The sequence below is a fragment of the Pteronotus mesoamericanus genome, unplaced genomic scaffold (assembly GCF_021234165.1).
Source record: "Pteronotus mesoamericanus isolate MK-2021 breed Mesoamerican mustached bat unplaced genomic scaffold, CSHL_Meso_final contig_20, whole genome shotgun sequence".
NCBI lineage: Eukaryota > Metazoa > Chordata > Mammalia > Chiroptera > Mormoopidae > Pteronotus > Pteronotus mesoamericanus.
Genome location: NW_026555085.1, coordinates 57,844,868 through 57,870,931, shown reverse-complemented (window position 1 = coordinate 57,870,931; position 26,064 = coordinate 57,844,868). Strand labels below are relative to the sequence as shown.

Genomic DNA, 26,064 nt, shown 5'->3' with positions numbered 1-26,064 from the left:
CTCTGGAAAATAGATGATGAAATATATGTTAAAATGTTAACAAGATTTGCTCGTGCTATGCACAATTCTGAGTAATTGATTTCCTCAACTTTGATATTTATAAGAATGTAGCTCAAGATCACCTATGTACAAATTATCTGAAGATTTTGTTTGTTTTCTTTTTATGCAGGTCCCTAACACAGAAAATATCAATTGATCCAAAATTCTGAAGTAAAGAGACAGAAATTTACAGCCTAATAATTTTCCTAGGTAATTTTCATGCAGACAAATGTTTAAGGAAACTATCTTTGTTTTTAATGTTTGTGTTCTATAATATTCTATAAAGGCTATATCTATTTTAATCTGAGTGAAAAAAATAAAATGGTCTTTGTTGATTTCTACATACTACAAGATGTTATTTTATCTCACTATTTATTTCTCCATTGCATTTCTTTAAATTAAAGAGGAAATAAATTAATCTTTTTTCTAATATATTATCTTGCAGTCTCACTTTTATTTGCTCTAAAATAAGTTGAAAATAAATCATTTCCTTTTCTTTGTTACAACTCTCCTTGTTCCATATCCCTAATTTTTGTCTCTAGTTCTTTGAGATGAATATGGATGTGGTCCATAGTATGATAATGTTACATGAACTCATATTCAAGGATATCAAAATATAGCTCTAGATAAATTCTAAGCATTAAACTCTCTGTTATTAATTGAAGTGAAAGTGATAGCTTTGGACCTGTTATATTGTAGGAGAGTCATGTTCAAACTCATTCATCATTTGAGTTATCTAAATTAGTAGAATGAAATCCAGTAGGAAAATATTCAATGTCATTTAATCTTTTGCACAATTTTTAGTCTATAATCAAATGAGTATAGAAATTTAGATACCTTTCTTTGCCCATTATTTCTAATTTGGATATTTGCAAGATTTTATTTTCTTTCTCCCTTCAAACAAATCTAATACATTCCTACAAAAGTGTCTTCTGTGAGCATAAGTCTACTTGTTCCACATAGCAAACATAGCAAGGGAACCTAATTTAGTCTAACTGATCCAGGCAGGACCTCTGGAGGAAGTTTAAAAGATGAGTCAGGAAAAATGAGAAAGAATTCCTGGGGCAGAGGAATCACATTTTAAAGAACGAGAAGCAAGAGATTATGCAGCATATTCTGAAAGATGCTCAGCTAGCCATGGGCAGAAAGAAAAAACAAATAGGATAGTTCAAAGGAATGGGATTTAGAGGTTACTGAGAGATAGAGACAGAGTTAAACAGAGGCAATGATTGGATCTATAGGTCGTTGTTTATCACATGGAGTTAGTGGAAAGTTTTAAAGTGGGGAACTGGAATGTCCAAATAGGCATTTAAGAAAACTACTCTAGTTTAGTGTCCTATTCCATTCAAATTATGATAACAGAATACCACAGACTGGTGACATGAGCAACAGACATTTCTCACAATTTTGAAGGCCAAAAAGTCCAAAATCAAAGTGCTGGCAGATTCAGTGTTTGGTGAGGTTATGCTTCCTGGTTCTCCTTGTTATAAGCTATAAACTCACACTATGGAAGGGGCAAGGGGATTGTACAATGGGGCTGTTACTATTTATGAAGGCTCTCCTAAATGGCCTCATCACTTTTCAAAAGCTTCACCTCCAAAAACCATATTATGGAGGATTAATTTTTATCATATGAATTCGTTGTCGGGGGAGGACACAAACATTCAGTCTATAACAAGTGATTAGGGGAACATTTGGACCTAGAACCAGGGATGACATTTTCCTTTTTCTAGGACGTATGCTATTTCTTTTCTTGTTTGTTTAAGTCATTGAGTGAAAATCTCAAAATTCCTTCAGCTGGCTGTTTGGCTGTTACTTATATTATTTTTCTTAATAATATTTTTATTGTGCTATAATTTAGATACAGTGTACTACACAGATTTTGACAGCTTTCTTGAGGTATATTTGACATAAAATAGGTTTAAAGGGTACAAGTTGACAAAGTTTTGACATATGTAAATTCTTGTAAAACATTAGAACAAACAAAACTGTGAACACATCCATCATTTCCAGGACAATGGAGTAGATAAGTAAGGAGAAGGTCAGATACTCTGGTCTTGTTCCTGATCTTAAGGGTAAAACATTTAGTGTTCCACCATTACAATATTAGCTAAAAATTTTTTGTATACAACATGTACCAAGTCACATAGGTTCTCTTCTAGTCATAGTTTGATAAGAGAGAGTTTTTATTAGGAATGGATGTTGGAACAATTTTTTAATTTCATTTATTTCTTCTGTTGTTTTACTGCTTTCCGTTTTATTGATTTACACTTTTGATATTTTTCTTCTACTTTTTTGCTGTTTGTTTTCCTTTTCCTTTTTTTAAAGTAGAAAAGCAGTCATTGAATTGAGATGTATTTTTTCTAAAAAAGTATTTTGTATTATGTATATCCTATGTTCTGCTATAACTGCATCCCCACACATGTTGATATGCAATGTTGCAATTTTCATTCAGTATACAATATTTTAAATTTATCTCTTGATTTTTCTCTTGCACTCATAAATTATATTGAAGATTTTATTTTTCCAAAATATTTAAATATTTTGTAGAAAATGTTATTATTTGTTTTAATTCAACTCCATTGTGAGCAGAAAATGTATTTTGTTTTCCTTAAACACATCTCAATTTAATGATAGTGGTTTTATGTCCAAGATATTGCTCTCCATAATAAATATTCTGTGTACACTTGAAAGTAACATTTTGTTATTGTTGGCTGAAGTGTTTTATTAAATGTTAACTAGGTGATGTTGGTTGATATTGTTCAAGTTTTCTATGAACTTACTGATTTTCTGACAATTATTGACATAACAATGTTGAAATGTCTGACTATATTTAGGGATTTTCTGTATAGTCTTACAGTTCAACAAGAACTTGCTTAATGTGTTTTGAATGTTTATTAATAGGTGCACTAATGTTTAGAATTGTTAAATTATCCCAATGAATTGATTCCTTTATTATCATACAATAAACTTTTTTATCCCTAGTGTTATTCTCTGCTTTGAAATCTACTCTTTCTAATGTTAGTATTGTATCTGAGCTTTCTTTGGATGAGTGTTATTAGAATGGTATATCCTTCTTTTTATACTTTTACAGTTAACCTATCCTGGTCTTTAAAAATACATACAAGTAGTGAGTTTCTTGTATGTGGCATATATATTTTGGTTTTGTTTTTATACTCAACCTAGCAATCTTTTCTTTAAATTAAGGTACTTATACTAGTTGCATTTAATGTAATTTTCGCTATGTTTTGATTTATAGCTACTATGGTTCAATTTGTTCTCTACTTGTTGCAAATCTTATTGTTTATTTTTTCTTATTCTTTTAAATTAATTGAGCATGTTTTATTAGTTTATTTCAACTCATATTTTTGCTTAGTAGCTATATAATTCAGTTGTGTCATATATATAATTATTTTGTATTTACTGTATACAGCTTTAATTTGTCATACTCTCTCTCTAACTGATATACTACTTCATTTTTAGCACAACACCATTAGAGCAGTTTATTTCCATTTCTCCTCTCCAGAGTTTTGTATTATTTGTAAGATGCATTTTACTTCTAAAAATGTTATATACCCCGAAATACATTTTTATTATATTTTCTTTAGTTAATTATCATTTAAATATGTTAAGTAATAATAAATATTTATATTTACTCATGTAGTTACCATTGCCAGTGTTTTTTGTTCCATTTTGTAAAACTAATCTTTCTTCTACTATTATTTTTCTTTCAATGGGTTCTATTTAAAATTTCTTATAATAAAGGTTGCTTTTGTCTGAAGAAAGCATTACTTCTCATTGTGAAAGGCATTTCACTGAGTAAACTATTATAAGTTGAAAGTTTTTTTTTTATTGCTTTAAAGGTGTTATTCCACTTTTTTCTATCTAACATTGCTTTTAAAGAGAAGTCAGCATCACTCATCTCTTTTTTGGGGTTTTTTTTTTTTTTTTGCCTACTGTTTGCAATTTTTTCTATCACTAGTGTTAAGCAATGCAATTAAAATGTACATCAGCATAGGGTAGGGTATTTTTTTCCCCATATGCCTTGCTCTTGCAGTTCTTTGAGCTACTTGAATAATATTTTCACTTTATTTGGAAAATTTTTAGTCTTTATTTCTTCAAATAATTTTAGTCTCCTCCCTTTAGGGACACCCAATCATATGTCTAATTGACAGGTCTAATGTTGTCTCTCAGATCATCGTTGCTTGATTCTTTTTTTGTTGTGTTTTCTTCTCTGTATTTTATTTTGGAAACTTGTATTTCTATATTTCAAGCACACTAATTTTTTTTCTCCTGAAATATATAACCTACTATTATTCCACTCTGTATACTTTATTTTTTATGTGAAATATTATAGTTGTCATTTCTAGAATATCTTAAGATCTTCACTCTTTCTTCTAGCATTTTAAACATTATGATGTACAGTAATAAAATTATGTAAAATGCCCTTTATAGTATTTTCATCATCGGTGTCACTCTTGGGTCAGTTCTTATAGATTTTTTTCACTTGGGTAGCATTTCGATGCTTGTTTATGTGTCTGCTAATTTTATATTAGATGTTAATTGTAAAATTTACTTTTATCAATTTTGGATATTTTTTTTGTACTCCAAGAAATATTCTTGAGATTTGTTCGGGGACACAGTTAAGCTATGTAAAAATAATGTGTTCTCTTGAGTCTTTCTTTAAGCTGTTTTTGCAGGAAGAAGCAAAGCTGCATTTGTCTTGTATTAATTTTTCCCCGCTATTGAGTAACACCTTTAACAGTACTCTGCCCAACAGACCAGCAAATGCTTTTTGTAAGTAAATTTATGTACAATAGTACTTATGTAAAATAGTACATATTTTATATTTTATGGGTCATACATTTTCTCTGTCACATATTCTTCTTGTGTGCATTGTATGAGTACACATGTGTGGGGTTTTTTTACACTTCCCTTTAATGTATATAATTAATTTAGCTCAAACTCCATATCAGAAAAGACCCTAAGTCAGATACAGCTCACATGTCATAGGTGTTTAATACAGCTACAACCAAACACTTAAATTATGATTTTTCTGCTTTACCTCTTGGAAAAATTTGAATTCCCTGTTCTATATTATGTATGTATGTATACACACACACACACACACACACATTTTTCCTTTAAATTTTCTTTTTTTTTACATCATTCTTTCTCTACCCTTGGTTAGTTTCTTCATACACATTTTTTTAAACCAGTACTCAGCTGAATATTTTAAAAGCATTCTTTGTACATTTCTATGCTATTTTTGTTATGTAGACATTTCTCCTTTCCAGAACTCTACCAGCTTGGGCACCTCCAGGGTCCTAGCCCCACTCCCTTAATTCAGGGAGCCTACTGGTCTTTGCTCAAGAGCACTGAATAGACTTAAATCTGATTTTTGACCAATGTGCTGTTAATTGAATGAGTGAAAAAATTATATTGTTATAATTAGAAACCTTCCAGAGTCCAAGCTCTACTACCTTAATTCAGGGAGACTACTGGTCCTTGCTCATTTGCCACTCCCTGGACCACAGTTTAACTTTTTCTAAGTAGTAAGCAGAATTAATAATAGGATTAAGTTTATTTATTTCCTATTGCTTGGGTTTTACTGTCATTTTCTTACCTGCTTTTCAAAGTCTTGAGTGTCATTATTATAGATATTTTGTCTGGGTTTTTAAAAATTTTTTAAGGAGAGAGGAATAATATGACCCCCATGCCTTCATTTTTATTTTTCAGAAAGTAATGTGTAATATTCAATATATAAATCTGAATTTATGAATTAATGAATTTAGACAAATTTATATACCCATGTAACTGTAACCTAATGTTAAAAAACATATATAATTCAATAAATTTAGACAAGTTTATATATCCATGTAACTGCAATCTAAATTTTTTAAAAAATTCAGGTAAATTGTTCTAATCCTCACTACAATTTGCTTTTGTCAGTATTTTAATTTTAGTTTTTTTAAATTATAGTCACGTTTGTGAATAAGATGTAGTAAACTTTTAATTTCAGAGTAAGTTTCTTATTACATTTTCATTTATAAAGTATGTATTTTATACATACTTATTTTTTAGTTAGCTACATTTCATTATTGATTTTTGAAGACCTTTCTATGTCTAACACACAAGAACTTGAATTAGTAAAAACCCCTATTGTACATATTTTCTCATTTTCTCAGAATGGCCGTCCCATTTTTCTGTAGTGTGTTTTAATGAGCCCAAAACTTTAATTTTGGTAAAATTCTATTAATACACTTTTTACAATTAATTGGTATAATGCATGTTCTCTGTAAGGACTCAAATATAATCTCATAGAATTTCTTAGAACATTCACAGTTTTAGATTTAATGTTTAGATCTGTGACCAATCTGCAGTTAATTGTTGTTTATGGAGTTAAAATTGATCAGTTTTTTATATGACTTTCTGATTGTAACAATATAATTTATTGGAAACATTTCTTCACTCATTCAATTAACAGCAAATTGGTCAAAAACCAGATTTAAATTATGTCAGTGATCTTGATTCTATGTAATTATCCATTTATTTATTCTCATACCAATACCACATTCTCTTGATTAGAATAGTTTTATATTATGTCTTAAAATTAAGTAATGTTTATGATCTATTTTAGTGGCTATTCCATATACTCTTTAAAATAATGTGAATTTTGCTAATTTTTCATACAGTGTTATCAAACAGGTTAATGATTGTTAGGGTTCAAATTTTCTGTCTTTACTGACTTGTCTTATTTCTTCTGTCAATTACCAGCAGAAGTCATCAAAATGAAGGTTTTTATTATGATTAACTATGATTTTTTTTAAGTTTAACTATTTGTAAATGTAATTATGGATTGGCTTTGTCTATTTCTCCCCTTAGTTCTAATATTTTACTTTGTTATTAAATGCATACACATTTAACATTTTTGTATCTTCTTACTCTGTTTATTCTTTTATCATTATGAAACACCCCTCTTCTTCTTTAGTAGTCCTCCTGTTCTGAATTCTACTCTCTCTGATAATAGTTAGGTGTTTATATATATATATATATATATATATATATATATATAACATTATTATAATATACTTTATATATATAATGTACTTTATTTCTATCTTTTGTTTTCAACTTGCCTTTATATTTATGTGGATCATCTACAGTAATATAATTTTGGGATTTATTTTTATGTTTTATGATAATCTCTGTTTTTAAATGGAAGAGTTTGTATTATTAGATCTATACTTGATGAGCTTTTGAACCATGTGCAGTTTTAAGTCACAATCATATCACAGAATCCGTGTAATGATACAACTAAATTCAAAGAAGCCTATCTATTTTTCCACTAAATATAACCTGGAATTTGTCTTTTAGTATCAGAATAGCAAGAATATTTCTGACTATCAACTAATTCCTGTGTGTATATTCAGAGACTGCTTTTTTCATATAGTAATATATTTTCTTATTACTGCCCTATCATAAATGAACTCTTGGCAGTTTTGCACATGTAAAGTATGGTTTGCAAAATCATCTTTAATAAGAAAACTTATTTTCTTTTGTATGAATATTCAATATTAAATAAAGCAAGAATCAGAAAACATTTTACCATTATATATGAATTTCAAATATGCTAAAAGCTAATTCTTGATAAGTATATAAATAATTTAAGCTAATTATAAAGCAAAATATTTTGTGGCATATGAACAAGATGACAAATATTTTTACATATATGATATAGCTGATTCACAACAATTATAATATTTAGTATTAAAATTTTATCATTTGATCATTATGTTTTATTTTCTGATGAATTCATCAATTAAGAAGTTTATATCAGTATAATGTCTTTGTAATAGTACAATGTGAGTATGTTTTTCATTATAATGTCTTTGTAATAGTAAACATAAATATGTTTGTCTTTTTTTCTATGAGTTTTCTGTTTTTTTTCTTTTTTGCTCAATCCTTCCATCCCCCACCACCAAAGCCACCCTCCCCCAATTGTTATCAGCCTACTTTCTATCTATGAATCTGCTACAGTTTTGCTTGTTAGTTCATTTTGTTCATTAGACTGCACACATGAGTGAAATTACATGGTACTTGTCTTTCTCTGACTGCTTTCTTTCACTTAGCGTAATGCTCTCCAGGTCCACCCATGCTGTCACAAACGTAAGAGTTCCTTCTTTTTTACTGTTGAGTAGTATTCCACTATGTAAATACACCACAACTGTTTTTCTTTTTCTTTTGCATAGCAAAGGAAACCATCCACAAAATGAAAAGACAACCCATTTAAATGGAAGAACATACTTGCCAATACATTTGATAAAGCGTTAATATCCAAATTTTATGAAGAAAGTATAAAACTCAACATAAAAAAAAACAACCCTCAATTTTAAAAATGGGCAAAAAACTTGGACAGTGCTCCAAAAAGGATATACTGATGGCCAACAGACATATGAAGAAATGCTCAATGCCACTAATCGCCAGAAAAATGCAAATTAAAACCACAATGAGATATCACCTCACACCTGTCAGAATGGCTATTATCAATAAATCAACAAACAAGAGTTGGCAAGGATACAGAGAAAGTGGAACACTCATGCACTGTTGGTGGGAATGCAAACTGGTGCAGCCACTGAGGAAAATAGTATGAAGTTACCTCAAAAATTAAAAATGGAACTGCCTTATGACCCAGCAATTCCATTTCTGGGAAAATATCCAAATAAATCTGAAACACTAAGTTAAAGAATATATGCATCCTTATGTTCATTGCAGCATTATTTACAATAGCTAAGATTTAGAATAAGCCCAAGTGTATATGTCTTCAATATTTTTCTGTAAGCAATAAAAGTGAAAATAATTCTCTTTTTTATAATGTCCTATCTGCCTTTCAATGAAAAATTAATCATAACCATTTTTTAAAAAGGATTATTATGGTTTTTGTCACAAAAATATATAGAGTTCAGTTTACCTGATTTGCTTTGTCATACCTAAAAATTAACATAAAATATTTGGTGCTATCATTACTCTTTATAAAAATTATTTTGTAATGGTCAACACACTAGTAATAAAAACTTAAAAATTGCCACTTCTATTAAATCTATTCAAATATTTACCAATAGAATTATTGTTTGTACTTTACTTTTGACTATCTTAACAAATATTCTGCTTGAAGATTCATTTTTATCAACACATATAGATTGTTATTCTATATTTTCCTGTTTGTTTTATTTACAATTATGACACTCTTGTACATTGTAATATTTTATGACTCTATTTGTCATCATTTTTACAATTTGAGTCAACTTTTCATTTCTTTAAAAGGGAGTTAAAATGCAACACAACAATGATGAATATTATGCACTTAAAACAATTTAAAATTACATAAGCTGACTGTAAACCTTTTTTCAAATATAGTCCTGTACCAAATATACAAACTTTTAAGCTTTTTGTTGTTAAATACATTAAAAGTGTGTGAGGAAATAATAATTATCATTATATTACATTGTGAAATTAATGCAAAACTATTTTATTGCATTTTCCTATGAAGCAGCCAAACTACTGACTGTGTACACTACTGAGAAACACCAAGAATTGAATTTTAATAAATATTTACATAGAATTTATTACAAAGAAATGACTCTCAAATTTTTTATTGATTAACACCTGAAAGTGGAACTGTGTTTAAATATCCTTTATGAATATTTTTATAAGCTGCTATAGAATATTGTTTATGTCCAGAATTTTGTATATAATTGTAATTTTTTCCACATACCCCAGTTATATTATGGATTTAAATTGTCATTATGCTTTAGAGAGGTATTTTTAAAGTTAAGATTAAAGTTTTTATTGGTCTGATCTTTCTGTTATAGTATTCTTTTGAAACAATATGCTTTAAATTTTTCTCTTATGAAAAAAGCTATTATGAATAAAGCTATTTCCTTATTCCTTTAAAAAATATCTGAAAGCATGACATTAGGTAAATAATAAACAAGCACTTTTAATATACCTAACTTTATAAACTGTAGATGAGAAAACTGAGGTTAACAAAGTTACTCATATTCATATAACTAAGTTGGATTAAATGCATGACTATTAGGATTTGAAGCTCATTCCCTCATTGCATTTATTATACTACCTTTCAAAGGATAGCAAAAAAATATTTTATTTGTGCAGACTAAATATGTCAAATTAAAGTTATTGGACCACATGGATTGGAATAACCTATAATATTTAAAACATATAAGGTAAGCCAAATCACTTAAACAATAGTACTTGTTGAGCCCAAATAATAAAATTACTCCCAACTAAAGCCATATTCAACTGCCAATATCTTGGTGATGAAGCTAAAGTGCTTTTCAATTCGTGTGTTAACTAAACATGAGAGGAGTTTTTCTTGCTAACCAAATGAAGTATTTTCGCTTCCTGGCAATAAAATTTTATTTATTGTGTTCTTTAGAAATATAAAATTCAAAATGATTAATGTACAAGTTCTAAGGTTTATATATGTTATATAAGATCATATATTTGGTTAACAAATTATTCATATATGTTTACAGATAAATCACTTACCTACCCCAATTTAAATATCTTGGTATTATATTTTATTCATTTTGTTTTTATAATTTGTCCATTTACTGAGAAATATTGAGTTTTAAAATTTATTGCAGTGAATTTCTAGGGATAAAACCTTATTATACATTGTTTACTAAGTACAAATCTCATTTTTTATTATAATCTACTACAAAGGCACTTATCTTTTAGAAGCAAAATAATAATGTTCCTTTCCAATTACTGACTAAACTGATGTTAATTATACTCAGTGCATGGTTCATAAAGAATTTTAACTATCTTGATAGATCTCAAGGTATTGGTCACATTAATGCAACAGATCTGGCATCTACGAATTATAATGGTGAATGCGAAGAAGGTTAAGAAACGTTTCATATATGTATGTTTTAGTTTTTTTGCCTGTATTTTAAAAATTTATTTGTTAAATCATTTAAATTTACTTGAAAGGTAAGGTGTACGAAACCTAATGAATGCTTTCTGATTTTATCAGCCAATTAAGTCAAAACAATTGGAAATCTTGTATATACAAACATGACAAAAGCCACTGAAAAGCTTACAAACTTGTAACTTGTTAATAAAGACACATTCAGACAGGGAAAATAGCCTGGAACTACAGATAAAAAAGATATGAAAATTGTTTTTCTTTGACAGAGAAAGGAGGTGTAAGAAGAAGGAGTCTAGTCCACCTGAAGAATAGAAATAGAATATTCCCATTGTAAATTATAATCCATGTGCTTCTAGAACTTTCCAAGGAGATGATGCATGGCCCACAGATAAGAGAACTCTTTCCTTTTCCAAGCAGACACACAGAGTAAGGATCCCTGATGAAATTTTAGGAAAAAGATAACTTGATGCTAAAGTTATAAAACTTAACTACCTGTAATCTGAGTTTTATATCACCAGCAAACCTTGTATCACTTCTAAAAATAACTGGCTACCTATGTAGGTTTCCCAAAGGACAGATAATACCTGACAAACCAACACACATATAGTACACTACAGTTTAAATTATAAGCACACTGTACTTTTTTTATAATGCTAATTAGCACAATCAGAAAGGACACCTAGAAAAGACATGGCTGCAAGAGGTAAAATGCTGAAATTGAGAGTCAGATGCAGGGCCTTAGACTAGGCAATGATTAATATTAGACACTCTCTGCAACTGACATTGGGAGAAATGGGGAAAAAGATCCCATATAGTTTTATTAGGTCTAATAAAATTATTCGAGCAGACACTCAAAGCCAGACAAACCAGGTGCAAATGCAAATCTAAAGTGAAAATGATATATAATTAACAAAAGAATCAGTTAAGACTCAAAAACTAACGGGAGAAAAATTCTTTCTTACTCTAGAGTTGCACTGTGTAATGAAGTAGTCACTAGCTACCTGTTGCTATTTACACTTAATTTAAAATAACTGAAACTAAATAATATTAAATTTTGTTTATCAGGTGCACATTCCATTGCTCAATAACCACATATAACTGGTGGCTACGTTTTTACACAGTGATGCACTGTAGCAATGGCTTCAAACATTTGTAGGTAATAATGAAACATGTATTTGCATGGATATGTCACCCTTGTTTAAATGTCTATCTTCCAAAAGACAATTTTATGGAAACCAACAGCTCTTAATACAGATAAAAATAAAAATCTGGACTTTCAACACTTGTGACTTGGGCTGTGATAAAAATGTCCAGGCCTTGTGGAAACATACTCATCTTTCTTCACTGTTGTCTGTCCCTAAAACTCCAGCACATATAAGTGTATTTCTGCTAGTTAATCATGGATGCATTCATTCATTCACTCATGCAAAAAAAAAACAAAAAACCTTGAATGTAACAAATATATGTTGCACACTCTGGTAAGAGGTAGAAATACAAAGAAAATAGATATTTAGCTTGTTCCCACAGGAATCTCATGGTCCAAAAGCAGAGATATGCATGCAAGAAATTCATGCCAATACATTATATTGATAGTGTTGTAGTGGAAACATTTCTAGCTGATTTTAGAAAGGTGACATTGTCAAATTTTAAGGTTTATGTAAGGGAAGATGAGAATGAGGACAAGAAAATAAGTTAATGTACCAAGTCTGAAGATAAATTAAAATATACTAAGGAGGACAGTCGACTGTAGCTCCTTGAGGATGGAGACTAATTGAGGTATTTACATTACTTGTTGAATAATAAATACTCAGGAGGGAATGTTAATACAATGTAATGATAACTGAATATAGGGGTGATGGAAAAAGAAGTGTAAAAGATAATTTTCACAACTTGGTTGCATTCTATGTTCACTTTTCCTGTTGTGAAACATAATCCTCCATGCTGTTGCCCAAGCAAGAAACCGGGGACTCATCTTTGATTCTTCCTCTCTCTCTCTGCACAAGCAATCATATCTTATATCTTATGACTCTGAATTCCTTAATCTCTCTCAGAGTTGTTCAAATTTCTTCATTCCCTTTCCTATTGACTTAGGTTTTGTTAGATTTTATTGTACTTTGCTTTATTTTGCTTTTCCTTTTAGGATTAAGTAAGAGCCACCTATTTATTTTTAAGATCCTAATCTAGGTCCCCTCAACCAATTCTCTCTCTGCCGCTCAGATGATTTTTTTTCTAAAATATAAATACGATCAAATTATTCCATTAACATTTCAGTGATTGCCCATTCCCCTAATTGGTAGGTAGGAAATCCTCATTGAATGACCAGGGAGGAGGGGGATAACTGGGGAAAGAAGGGGAAGGGGCCAGCAAAGGAACATGAATAGGAGACTCATGGGCATGGACAATGAGAGGGGGATTGACTGTGGGAGAGGAGGGGGGGTGGGGCAGGGGAGGGAAATGGGAAAAAGGCGGGACAACTGTTACTGAACAACAATAGATAAATAAATAAATAAATAAATAAAAATAAAAGCTAAATACAAGATTTACTTATACTGGTGGCCCATTCTTTCACCTATCTTTTTATCTGATCCCATTACTAGCTTAATAAAATTAGTGAAAAATTTTAAAAGATTTTATGTATTTGTTTTTATAGAGTGAAAGGGAGGGAGAAAGGAGGAAAACATCGTTTGGTTGTCTCTGGAGTGTCCCCTACTGGGGCCCTGGCCAGCAACCCAGGCATGTGCTCTGACTTGGATTAGAGCCGGCAACCCTTTGTTAGCGGGCCAGCACTCAATCAATGAGTCACACCAGCCAGGGCTAAAAGTAGTGAAAAACTTTATAGTATTTTCTGGGTATGATTTATTGCAGTTTCTTCAATTTGCAACTTGACTTTCCTAGCACTGCAATATCACCATATCACCAGCACAGCCTTCTCTGCCACCTCCAGCCATTTGTGCCAATGGAGTTCTAACTGTTACTTAGTGGCTTGTTAAATTCCAGAGATGCCACTGTTCATTTTCTTCCAACAATAGTTATTGAAAGTCTAAGCCTTTCATTCTTTCCACAAACATGGAAAAAAAATGTGTAAGGGGTAATGGGACATTGCCCAGCAGGTGACTATTGAATAATAGAGGATTTTTTTTTACTAGTAGATATAATAATTTGTTTCTGTTCCATTGGGAAATCAGCAGACTAAGGCTTTGCATATAAAGAGCCAAGTATTTCCAACTTTTTGTTTAAGGTGAAAGGGTTGTTGTGAATGCCCCTGATGGCTATTTAGTTTATTTAGCTCTTCTTGGAAACACAACTGCCAAAGTTCTCTTTGAAAACTCAAATTTGACCACAAAAATTTCCTAATCAAAAACTTTTCGTGCTTCTGTCTGTACTATCAACACTACTGAATTCTTTACATGAGCATCAGAGTCTCTAATGACTCAGTCTGTGGTTAAATGCTGAGCTTACTTTCAGGTTGTGCTCTTCCTGACTGTACGTATCCTCACTCATTGTTCTTTGGCAACACCATCTTCTGTATTCCTCGTCTTTGTGTTTTCACACATACTATTTTTTGAGTGGTTCTGCCCTAGAATTGTCATGCTCATTCTCTCTTCTTGATCAATTCCAATTTTCACAGTTCAATCTAAGATTTCTCTTACTTGGATACACCCTTTACTCATGAATGTGAATCGCATCCCTTGTTATTCTCTGTACTCATATCTGGGTGATTGTCTTAATATGTAATCATATATTAATCTTTGTAATTATTTGTGCAATGTTTATCTATTATACTGTAAGCACTTTCAGAAAAAAAGCAGAAATGGTCTGCTTGCTAAGCATTTTATCTTTATAGCTAATGGTATAATATCTGGCTCACAGGAGGTGTTTAGAAATTGTGGGATTAACATGCTCCAAATTATTTCAGTTAGAAGTCAATCAGAAATCATAATCTACAGACACTCAAATAAACTAAAGAATAGTATTGTTAACACATGTGACAAATAAGATTTACTTCAGTAAGGATTGAATAGTAAATTAACAAAACCACAAGCATGGCAATGTAAAGGCAAATCCTTAAAACAGTATGCACTTGAAATTGTCATAAATAAATGATGTATATCAGTTCTCTTTCTCTTGCCTCTATGATAAAAAATAGCTTTTAAATTTTATTTTATACTTTCTCCATTGACATTTAACTAAATGTAAAACTAATTTAGTTACATTTTAAGCTATAAAATAAAAATTAAAATTATTTCCAAAAGAAAAAAATTATTTCACCAATAATTGTGCACCAAGTATGTGAAAGACACTGTGCTAAGTCTTGGAAAATTTCTAAAATGAGATCTTAGATACATTTCTACCTGTGAGCTAGACCATGAAAAATGTGCAGAAAATTCTCATAGGGAGAGAAGGGGATAAGAACCTTTCAGGAATAGCAAGTGTATGATATGAGAAAATTCACTTTGACATTATTAATCAGTTATCTGAAACAGAGATCATAAGGATGATAAAATGGAAATGGCTAAAAAGACAGTTTGGAATCAGTGTGTGTGGAGTTCTAAATGGCATATCAAAACACTACTATTTATATCATAGGTAACCTAAAAAAAAATCAAAGATTATTTTTCAGCAATGATTTATCAAATTCTAGTATTGAGAACCTGAAGAATAAAGTGTGATGAGTAAATTAAAAAGCAAAATTATGGAAACAGAAAAATTAAGCAGAAAATTCTTGCATTGCAATAGAAAAGATTATGAAGGTCTTGCCTTTGTATAGGCATATATGAAGAATACAAAACAGTAGAGGACATTTACTTGTTTACTTCTGTGCCTGCTTCGATGTCTGTCCCTGGGACAAACTACAGTTTATATAAATCTTTGTAAGCTGAGGATCAGCATAGTCTCTGAGACATAGATGGAAATCTAGACAGGTGCTTGGGGGAAGGGGAAAGAGGACAGTTTAGGTAGAGATATGATTTAAGCAGCAATCTCAAAAGACTGAGGTAAAAATGAGTAATGGCAAGTACAATACGTTGGAAATATTTCCTTTAAAGTCAGGCAAAAACGAAGATGTCTACCGTTAGACATCATAGACAGCTCCATAAGACAATAAGAAACTTAGAAACAAAAGATTGAATGATGAAATAAGACATTCATTATTTACATATTATGTGACTATTTACATTGAAAATCCAAAATAATCTAGAGACAAATATGTAGGAGTAAAAGGAGATTTTTAACAATGTTTTTATGTATTCATATATATAAAATATATATAATTTATGTGCATATATAATATATATGCATACATTATATATATATACACACATATTCTTATATACAAGCAACAAACAGCATAAAAATGACATTTGTAAATAGACACCATTTACAACAGTTACAAAAAGTATAAATTACCTAGGAAGAAATGAAACAAATATGTGTGTGAGAATTACGTACAAAAATTGAAAGGGACAGAAGACAAGTATGTACTTACGGGTAAGAAGATAACATCAAATAAATACAAAAATTCTTTTCAAATTGCTACAAATATTTGATTCATTCTGATTAAAATTTCTACAGTTATGTGTATATGTATCTAGTAGCATGAAATATTGATTTTGAAATTTAGGTGATATAACGAGATAATTCTGAAGACAAAACATAAGAAAGTATTAAGTATAAACCCCAGAAACAGATCCATGCATATAGGAAATCTAGGTGTGTTCCAGACAAAACATAGCAGGTCACCGAGAGAAGGGGAGACTGTTCAACAAATTAAAGGTGGGACGGGCATGGTGGGGAAGATGGTGATACAGACGGGGGGAAAAGGTAATGCACACATTTGAGTTAAACTAAAGTTTAAAGTAAAACAATTTTTTTAGGAAAAATCATATAGATGAGTACCATTCCGTTATTATCTAAGAAAGCATTTCTTAAGCAGGGTAACAAAAGTGCAAATAATAAATTAATAGAATGATAAATTTAAGAACATTAAGATTAGCAATCTCTGCTCATCAAACAGACTTAAAAGTGAAAAATACACAGGTAACACATTGGAAGGAGATGTTTGAAGCAAATCAAATAAAAGGTTAGATGACATCAACAATGTATAGACTCCTAGAGATTATTAAAAAAAAAAACATTAGAAGATTTGGTAAAAGACCCCAGTGGACATTTCAAAGAATATGAAACACATGCAGCTAATACACATAGAAGATCAATAGCACAAATCCACAGGGAAACACAAAACAAAACCATAATGGCATTTGACACATTTGATAAGCAAAAATATTTTTAAAAATATGACAAAGACCAAGATTTGGAGAGGGAATGAATTATCAGTTTTTCTTGCATATTGATGATTAAGGTGCTGATTGGCAGAGTGGCTTTGGCAGTGTTGCAGAGTGGAACTGTGAAATACCCCAAGGCACAGAGAATGTAGAGACCCCCAAAAGTGTAATGAATGATTCCAGAAAACATATACAAAATATGTATATACTAGCCAAATGTATTATTAAGAAGAAAAAAATAATGTCCACTGACAGGAAAACACATAAATTATAGTAGGTACAGTCAATAAATATTATATAGAGCAGTGAAAAACAACAAAAGAGAATTATCAAAAATACCACAGATATTCATGACATAATTTTCAGGTGAAAAAGGAAGTGTCAGAAGACATCCTAGAGTATCATGCTTATTCTCTCTCTATATTCCTCTGTGTCTGGAAATTCCCATTTCCACTGTGTATTATCTAGAGCTAAGTAAAGGGAAGGAAGGATATAAAGAAACTACTGTAAAGCTTGAAATAATGAGGACACAAGGTGAAAATAGGAGTAAATGAGGTGAAAACAAGGAAGTAGAAAAAGAGAAAACAGGATCTTTTGTTCGGAGACAGTAGTTTCAGAGTTTGATACCTGGAGGTGAGGACTTATTTTTTGGCACTGAAGGTAAGAGTGTGGTTAGACATGTGCAGGTTACTAAATGGCCTTGGAGCAAAGGAAGCTCAATACAGTTGTCAAGCCACTATTTTAGATCTTATTTATTATTGTTCTTCTGCTCCTAAAAGCCTGTTATTTTCTACCAACTTTATTTCATAATCTGTTTAAGAGCTGGCCTAAGAACTCTTAAGAACATTCTATTGGCTGTGTTTACATTGTCAATGGACTAAGCAGTGAAAGTTGCACATTCTGTGACGAGCTTAGCACTCCACTCTTCAGTAAGGAACTGCCCAAAAGTCACACAGTGTATCTGCATACCTCAAAACTGGTATGCAGTCCTGCTTGGGCAGTCGAAAATGAGGCATTTGGTTGGTCTATTCATCCTGAAACCCCATCTGGACACATTTGCAGCACAGGCCTGCTTTTCCTTTTTATTCTCTTAGGGATCTCTATATAAACAAAGATCAGGAATAACATTTGTGGGTGCTCACAAGAAATGGCACCACACATGGTCAAGACTTGTCAGGCCAACATCAATGAGATTAGACTCTCTGAGTGAACCTCCTTATGGCATAAGTTGGCAAGGTCCGAATAATATATGGACCTATCTGTGTTACTCAGAGTAATGGTGGGAAGATTAAGATAAGAAACCTCCTCTGTTTGGATTTAGTTAGTGAAGGTTTCAGAAGGGAAGCACCCAACCAACTTTAGTACAACATGGTGGCAGAGTTGCAGGAATATAAGAGACTGATGTCAACTTGACTCCCAGTGTCTGAACTGGCCCAGGCTGCCAGTAGATGCTTTTCCCAGGTGCTCTTCAAATATACAATGTGAATATTAATTTTCTTCTGGTTATGAAGGGTGATCTACCTTAATCATTCCTGCAGCAAGGAGTTTGAGGACATCTTCGTTTTGCAATTTTTGGATACTAAGGACTACAGACATTAACCTACGATAAGGCTCTATGGACCCTTAGATATGGCAGTGTTGCAGAGTGGAACTGTGGGTAACATGGGAATAACATGGAAAAACTATTACGTCTTATTTCTCTGGCCACACATTCACTATCCCTTACAAACCTACTCTCTTTACCCAACAATTAACATTTATAGGTAGTCACAGCTTTGTCCTAGACCCAAATCTCTTTCTACTCGTGACTCTTTACTGGGGCAATCTTGTATAAATTCCCTACCTCAATTAATATTTCCATGATGTATATACTCTAGACTCCACCTCTAACTCCTACAATATGTAATTAATTGCTTAAAAAGAAATGTCCACTTGGATGTTTCTCAGGTATCTCCAGCTGCGTCAAAAACAAACCTAAATGCATTTTCTCTCATAATTCTAAAAATTTCTTCAATTTTCTTCTATTTCCTGTTTGAATTGATGATAACATCAGTTGGGAAAGTCCTAAATCTGGCCCAGATTTGCATACATTACTGTTTCTCACAAAACCAATTTTTGTTTCCCCCCAGCCTGCAACCCCCTACGACACTTGTAGCCTCTTAAATTAGGTCAGGACCACATGACTAGGTCCTGCCAAAGGGCCCTGAAGGTGACCTTAGAGAGGGCCTCACAAGAGCACTGAAACAGTGAAGCAACCCAAATTATGGATTCCTTGAGAGATGACAAGAGCCATGGAGAGACATCCAACAAGCCCATAACAGAATTTTTCTGAGTAAGAAAAAAACCTTCATTTTGATAAGCCATTGAGATACTATTTTTTATGACTGTAACCAAGTATAGTTGCTAAGAACATTGGAACCATTCTAACTTTGACACCTGTAAGACTAAAAAATTTACTTAAGATCCCTTGTCAGTAGTTTCCTTGCTTATAAAATGGTGATATTAGCCTTAGCTTCATCAGGTTGCTCAGAGAATTGGAGGACATTATTCATATAAAGCACTAGTTATAAGCTATGGCATTACAATTGTTAGTAATCTATATATTTATTATTGAATTCACCATGAAATTATGTGAATTTCTGACTACTAAAAATCTTTTGAAAATGTTTGTTCATTCATTTTACACTGCTACAAATTGAGGTTAACCTAAACTAATATAATGTATCACCCAGACCTCTTAGTGATATGGCCTCTTCACTAATCTCATATCCTCTCTGGTGCTTATTTAAATCCTGCTCCAAATTTAAGTCTGAGTGGCCTTTGCAAAATACAGATCTTATCTAACAATCTTGCTACTGCTTAAGAGACTTAAATGGTTTTCCACTGCTCTTTGGATAAATATTAAGTCATTACATTCATTTGCATTACATTGTTAAGGTCTGGTTCTGAGCTACATTTTAAATGCATCTCTATTATATATCCCTATATTTTCTTTATGCTTCATCAAAAATGATTTTTTGTCAGTTCCTCAAGTACATGGCAGACAACCTCCTGTTACAGGACTCTTGTAGATACTTTGTCACAGGCTTGTGAAACTTCCTCCCCCTACTGAGCATCTGCTTCTCAGCATTCATATTTCAGGATAGTCATCACTTCCTCAGAGAAGTTTACCCCAATCCTATAGTATAAATAAGACTCACTTATTATAAACTTTCATAAAATACTATTCCTTTACTTCCCATCTCTATGTGAGACTCAAGTGTATTTCTTTTTGATAAACTTCTGGACAAAAACTAAATATCTGAGATTTGCATATTTGACCCCAATTCAACAAGCACACTCTCAGTGATCTGGAGTCAATTGTTAAGTCACAGGTTACTTCTGCCCTGAAAGAAAATCAAGAAATATATACAAAACAGCCAAGGAGCACTGGTAGAATATTTTCTTGTACCTATGTGAGAAAAAAAAGAAAAAAATCAACACAAATGGGAATAGTACAGATCAGAGAAGAACATAGGTAAAGTTATGATGTCATGTTTACATATAATGGAAAATTGCTATCATAATAGGACGGCAGTAATGAACTAACACATAGTTTATATCTCGATTTACATTCTCCAAACCCAGAAGAACCTTACTCTGTGCTAAGGTTTGAAGCTAACAGAAGTTATGTTTTTCTGGGAGGAAGACACAAACCAATAATACAGGCACACCTCAAAGATAATTGGGTTTAGTTCAAGACCACTACAGTAATAAAGCAAATATTGCAATGAGTCACACAAATTATGCGGTTTCCCAGTGTATGTAATAGTTACGTTTATTTACACTATATGGTAGTCTATTACATGTGCAACAGAATTATGTCTAAAAAACCAATGTACATACCTTAACTAAAAATACTTTATTGCTAAAAAATGCTATACATTATCTGAGCTTTCAGGGAGCTGTGATCTTTTGCTGATGGAGGGTCTTGCCTCAGTGAAGATGTCTACTGTTTGATCAGGGTGGTGGTTGCTAAAGACTGGCATAGCTATACCAATTACTTAAAATAAGACAATGAAGTTTGCTGCATCAATTGACTGCTCCTTTTATGAAGTTACTCTGTAGCATGTGATGTTTAATAGCATTTTACTCACAGAACTTCTTTTAAAATTGGAGTCAATCCTCTAAAACGTTGCTGCTGCTTTATCAACTTGTTTACATAACATTCTAAATTCTTTTTTGTCATCTCAAGAATCTTCACAGCATCTTCATAGTGGATATTTCATCTCAAGAAAACAGAAAGGAAGCGGTTCCTCAACTGTTAAAGTTTTGTTATGAGATTGTAGAAATTTGGTCACATCTTCGGACTTTATTTCAAATTCTAGTTCTCTTCCTATTTACATCACATCTGCAGTTAATTCCTCTACTGCTATGTTGAATCCCTCAAAGTCATCCGTGAGGGTCAGAATCCACTTCTTCCAAACTCCTGCTAATGTTGATATTTTGACCTCTTCCCATGAATCATGATTGTTCTTAATGGTATCTAGAATGGTGAATCCTTTCCATAAGGTTTTCAATTTACTTGGCCCACATCCATCGGAGGAATCACTATCATTGATAGCTATAGCCTTTCTAAATGTACTTCTTAAATAATAAGACTTGAAAATCAAAATTAAGCTTTGACCAATGGGCTGCAGAATGGATGTCATGTTAGCAATCATGAAAACAACATTAACCTTGTAACTTTCCATCTGAGCTCTTGGGTGACCAGGAGCATTGCCAATGAGCAGCAGTATTTTGAAAGGAGTTTTTTTTTTCTAAGCATAAGCTCTCAACAGGGGGCTTGAAATATAGTAAACCATGTTGTAAACAGATGTGCTGTCACCCAGGCTGTGTTGTATCATTTATAGAACACAAGCAGAGTAAGTTTAGCATGGTTTTTAAGGGTAAGTGAGCATTGGTTTTTGAAATGGTAAGAGAGCATTGACTTCAACTTAAATTCTCCAGCTACACCAGCCCCTAACAAAAAAGGAGGCTTGTTCTTTGAAGCTTTGAAGTCAGGAATTGACTTCTCTTTAGCTATGAAAGTCCTATTTGGCATCTTCTTCAGGAAAAGGCTGTTTCATCTGCCTTGAATGTCTATTGCTTAGTGTAGCAACCTTCATTAATTATCTCAGCTAGATCTCCTGGATAACTTGCTGCAGCTTTTACATCAGCACTTGCTGCTTCACCTTGCACTTTTATGTTATGGAGACAGCTTCTTTCCTTAAACCATATGAACAAACAACTGCTAACTTCCAAATTTTCTTCCTCAGCTTCCTCGTCTCTCTCAGCCTTCGTAGAATTGAAGAGGGGTAGGGACTTGTTCTAGATTAGGCTTTGGCTTCAGGGAATTTTGAGGCTTACTTGATTTTCTATCCAGGCCACTAAAACTTTCTTTATATCAGCAATAAGGCTGTTTCACTTTCTAATCATTCATGTGTTCATTGGAGTAGCACTTTTAATTTCCTTCGTAAACTTTTATTTTGCATTCACAGTTTGGCTAACGATGTGGTGCAAGAGGCCTAGCTTTCAGTCTAGTTCAGGTTTCAGCATGTCTCCCTCATTAAGCTTAATCATTTCTATTATTATTTAAAGTAAGAAATGTGTGACTCTTGAACACTTAGAGGTGATTGTAGGGTTATTAACTGATGTAATTTTAACATTATTTGTCTCAGAGAATAGGGAGGCCTAAGAAGAAAGAGAGAATTGGGAGAATGGCTGATGAGTAGACCAGTCAGAGCATACACAACATTTATTAAACTTGCTGTTTTCTGTGGGAGAAGTGTGTGGCAACCAGAAACAATTACAGTAGTAATATCAAAGATCACTTATCACAGATCCCCATAAAAACATAATAAAAAGTGTGAAATGTTGTAATAATTACCAAAATGTGACATAGAAATGTGAACAAATGTTGGAGAAATGGCAATGATTGACTTGCTCGACGCAGGGTTGCCACAAACCTGCAGTTTGTAAAAATGTAATTGTCTGTAAAGCACCAGAAAGCAAAGCACAGTGAAAGAAGGTTTGCCTGTCTCATTACACCAAAAAAAGCTTTTCTGAACATATTTTATAAATACAATCAAATTTCTACATTTTAACTATTAAACTGTACTGCTTGAGATGTAGTGAGTAAATTCTCATCATTCATCAGAGTATAACAAGAAGGAGCACTTCTTATGACAGCATTTTTCAGTTTGTATTTATCTATTTAGTATATTTGATTAAGGTCAAATACACTAAACTATACTTCTAGACTCTGCACTGCCACAGCAAGTACCATGTCTGCTTTTGATCATCATTGCATGCCCAGCATCTAACACAAAGCTTGGTTCATAATTTTATTAATATAAACAAATGGGTGCATACTTAATTAATCAAAGATAAGGCACAGAGTAACAGGCAAATTCTAAGCAACATGTCTAGGTTTTTTAAGAGTGAGAGAGTGTCTTGAGAATCAATATAATGGTTTAAAAAAGGTATGTCTTTATCTATAATGTAAATGAAAATATTCTGCAGAGCACAGAAATTGACAACTGTTTCTAGTTTTTTTGTTTCAAGACCAATAGTGTCATAAAGGAAACTCCAGGTTTTCATTAAGTAAAGAGATAAAGAAAATATAATGGAAATCAGTAAGATATGAGAGCATGTGGTTTAAAAATTAGGGAGAAAACAACAGCAGTAAATAGCACATGAGTGCTAAATGAGCAATATAGGGGGGTTACAGACTCACAGATATAGAGAACAAATGGATAGTTGCCTGAGAGAAGAAGGGTGGGGGAATTAGTGGAAAAGGTAAAGAGAAATAGAGGTACAAACCTCTATTTAATATTCAGTTATATTAAAAAATTGTAAGTCATGGGGATGTAATAATACAACACAGGAAAAACAGTTAATATTATCATAATAACTTTGTATAGTGATTTGGCAGTCACAATTTAAGGAATATAAATGTTGAATCAGTATGTTGTACATCTAAAATATAATATAGCCAACTGAACTTTAATTTACAAAAAGTAAAAATAGAAAGTTAACAGAACAAGGCAGGATTTAGTAGTGAGCTGGAAAGAGAGACTGGAAAATACCAGGTATGAAAGAAATTGCTATTTGTTTCCCCATACTTGTTGATATATATTTCCCTGGTAATTGAACCCCTAACTTTTATCTGACATATGTCTGCTTGAATTACGGTCTTCATTTTCTATCCTACCTTATGGCTAAGTGTGGTCATATCATTAAGTCTTACCAAAGTAATGTGCAGCTTGTGGTACGTATCCTTGCAAAGAAGGCTCATGACATTTTTTTATTTCCTTTTGTTCTTCTTTTTGGTGCATATGTAAATACAATGGCCGGAGCTATAGCAGCTATCCTGAACTATATGAAAATATTGGATTAGAAGCTGAGATATAAGGTAATGTTAAAAAATACTTTAAAATATTATATTAAACAGATGAGAACAGATGCTACACTTGATCTTAGCCAAAAGGCTGAGAAGTAATACTTTAAAATAATATTTTAAATAATTAAATAGAAGCATATATGTAGTAAGTTTTTTATTTTCCCAGTTAACTTACGAATTTTGACTAAAGTTAGCAGAATATATAATTTTACACTGTTCAATGTATTTATACTCATTAGATATTAAACTCTATAGACTGATCTTTGAATTAACTAAGACAATTGAGAGTTTTATATTTTTGAAGTTTCCTATCACAGAAATCTCTAGGGGAAATGTAAGAAAGCAGAAATTGTTCTTTGTAAAAAGGCAGGGACACATTTTTTTAAAATTTTCCATAATTACATTTATGATAAATGAGAAAGGAAGGTACACTATAAAACCATACATTAAAGAAGATCTTAAAATCTTATAGTTCAGCATGATTCACTAAGAAAGTATTTCTTAACTACATTATAATACATGCTTCTTGAGCTTTATAAAATAGAAATTGGAATGTTTTGAATCAGACCTTAGCCCTTAGTGTATAAATTACCTTGGCTTCTAAATTTAGCATTATTTGATAGATACTAAAATATAAATTTTTCCCATTACAGAAATATTCTTGGGCTCCACTTTGTAATATTAAATTTTATTGTGAAAGTATCTCCTTGATATATGGAGTTAGAAAAATCATTTGTTAATAAAAATTTGGCAATATTAAATTTTTTTGCAATTACAAGAGCAAGGTCTGTTCTGTCTTCACTTTATTTGAACCATAGTAGTTTTAGTTTTTATTTGCTTCTTATTCTAGATTTCAGTATATATTTTAAGGAAAGGGTTATTTAAATATTTAAACAGTAAAGAATTGAATTAATATATCAAATTTTTCTTCCTACCTAATCATAAAAATTACAGTAAGAGAATTTTTTTAAATATATAACAATCGAACAATAAAGAGAGCCGGAGAGGTGAAAATTTCAACAACATTTTTGTTAGGCGAAATCATATGAACAAATGATAGTTAACTAACAAGAATGGAGAAAATAGAATCCCAAGTAGGCAGTGTGAAAAGCTGAGAACTAACCAGGGTACTTATATCACAAAATCCTCAAAGGCACAAGAATCAGCTGAACAAAGTAGATTCATAATTAGCAGTACAGGATGGAGAATACAAGAAGGACCTATTAAATGTAGTTTGAAAACAGTGGATTACTATATTTTCCTCCCTCTTCTGTAAGCCTGGAAGCCTGTTTTCTATACAACTTAGCAACATGATAAGGAAGTGTCATCAAAAAAGAAAAAAAAAAGAACTCCAGACTAAAGGA

General features: G+C 31.8%; 2 pseudogenes; both read right to left on the bottom strand.

Moving 5' to 3' along the window:
- Positions 1–21,194: 21,194 nt before the first annotated feature.
- LOC129066900 (tigger transposable element-derived protein 1-like) lies at positions 21,195–23,600 on the bottom strand (annotated as a pseudogene).
- A 1,095-nt stretch (positions 23,601–24,695) lies between these two features.
- Positions 24,696–24,800, bottom strand: LOC129068085 (uncharacterized; annotated as a pseudogene).
- Positions 24,801–26,064: the final 1,264 nt, after the last annotated feature.